The 2,146-nt window shown below is 38.4% G+C and overlaps 1 protein-coding gene across 1 annotated transcript in view; it reads left to right on the top strand.

Moving 5' to 3' along the window:
- LOC119589537 (uncharacterized PE-PGRS family protein PE_PGRS54-like) overlaps nt 1-2,146 on the top strand; it is a 34,021-nt gene that overhangs the window by 16,585 nt on the left and 15,290 nt on the right. The gene's annotated exons all lie outside the window — the stretch shown is intronic.

Raw genomic sequence — 2,146 nt, 5'->3', positions numbered from 1 at the left:
TACATCTATCTAGAATCATCATCCAAACATGCAATACAATTAGGTCACGCCATCTATTGAGCGCGCATGAAAGCAGAGGAAGTCATCCTTCACAAGGAGTCCTCAAGCAGTGAAAGTCTCGAGACTGAAAAGGATATGCTAAACATCCGACACGGGAGAACAATGCAACCGAGCGGAAATTAGTTCGTTGGTTTTATCAATGCACAATTCGTCACTTGTCATTCCATCTTGCTATCAGCCATTCGTGATTTGGGAATCTATTTCTTGTCGGTAATTGTGATGATTTACTGTTTTCGTAGTCATTTCATTATGCATTTTGACTCTTTCAGATCTAGATATTTCTGTTGGTCGATTCTGCTTGCTTTTATTGTCGATATACTGCTGCTTTGGAGATGTAAACAAGGATCCTATAACTAAATGCGATAAAAAGATAAATAACAGTCTTTAACAAGCAATTCCAAAATAATAAAAAGATTCTGAAAAGAAAAGAAAGTTTCCGACATGACAATATGTTATGTACGACTGAACTTCCCTCGGTATACACAGCAAGCATAAAACAAGTGTGTGTTACATATGTAGTTAACATAAATCGGTAGATATATATCGATAGGATTTCTATTTACTCTTCTTATTTTCTATGTTACTCTTTTTTTTTCGTATACCACCTGGTCAGTACTTAAGCTTTCAAACTTTCAAACTCCGTTACTCTTGGCAATCATTAAAAAAAGCACAATCTATCTTTCCGAAAATAAGAGTAATCTAGACTAATCACGTTCCTCGCAGCTGAGAACGTAAACAAGATCAGCGACCAAAAAACAGTACGATATGTATTTTGTTACAGCAGGCGCACATCTGTCGTTAGTTAAAATGCAAGTTGAACTTTCTCGGCATTACAAGCAAAAGTGGGTTTGTTACTGTATTCACTTGGCCTCCATCGCTCCGCCAGGGAAGACTCATAAACCACGTGCTCAGAACCAGTTCCAATTGGCAAAAATTACAAGTGTTATGAATTGCGAGTCTTATAAGTTACAAGTGTTATGAATTGCGAGTCTTATAAGTTACAAGTGTTATGAACTGCGAGTGAAATAAATTGCAAGTGTTATAAATTGCCAGTGTTATAAGTTACAAACGCTATGGATTACAAGGGTTATAAGTCACAAGTGTTTTAAGTTATAAATGTGATGAGTCTGGGAAATGCCGATGGTTCAGCTTGATAAACTACAATGATTTGCTTGCTTACGAAGCGTGGACGCCACGCATGTGTTGGGGAGTCCGAGCGATAAACGACCTTTCTGACACTGCTGAAAATAGTGATAAAAACTACTGAAAGAACCATAGAAAACAACAACAACAGTGAAATACTCCTTCCCTTATCTCGTAAGTTTGCCATGATTTCCCGAACGATTCCCGAAGAATGACAAATACCCGAAGCCAGCAGCATCCACGAGGAAAAACTACGGGGAGGCGGGGGTCTCCTACGCACTCCAAACTACCCTTTAACGACCCGTTGGTGAATAATTACTCACTCTTCTCTAACAACCACGATCAGCTTGTTTATGGTCGCTGAATGACACGGAGAGTGTGTGCTCTGAACAGGAAAAAAATCTGGTACATCGTCAAGCCCCAGAAGGTATTGCTGTGTGAAATTTGCGTCGCGCTGTAAGCATTGATATTGATCTTTTATCGTGTGAATTTGGCGTGGGAAATTTGACTTTGTGGTTTAAAATTGAATAGAATGATTTGACTTCGAGAATGAGTTGTGGGAGGCAAAGAGGAAGAAAAAGAATGAGGTAGTTGAATGATAAAAATTACAAAAGCTGTCACCAACTTTTGTAAAGACATTTCTCTCCAAACTCCAGAAGACTTGAGACTCATTGCAGTGTTGACAGGATGACATAGAAAGTGAGGGAAAAAAAACATGAAAAATTAGATATGTAGACAAACTGATAGTCACAGAACCGCAAATTTTTTTTTCCAACTAAAATTTAACGGCGTCCTCAGAGTGACTGTGACTGCAAGCTTAATGGCTTTTTAATTGTGCACCAACACATAAACGTAAACACTTAAGCTGAAGAAATCTGATTTACTTGTTTAACATTTCCTTGCTTGAGTGGAAAATAGAGAGCATCCTGTCTGTTTGTCTGCC

This window comes from Penaeus monodon, chromosome 25 (genome assembly GCF_015228065.2).
Source record: "Penaeus monodon isolate SGIC_2016 chromosome 25, NSTDA_Pmon_1, whole genome shotgun sequence".
Classification (NCBI taxonomy): Eukaryota; Metazoa; Arthropoda; class Malacostraca; order Decapoda; family Penaeidae; genus Penaeus; species Penaeus monodon.
Note: the sequence above shows the minus strand (reverse complement) of the source record. Positions and strands in the feature narration are given on the sequence as shown.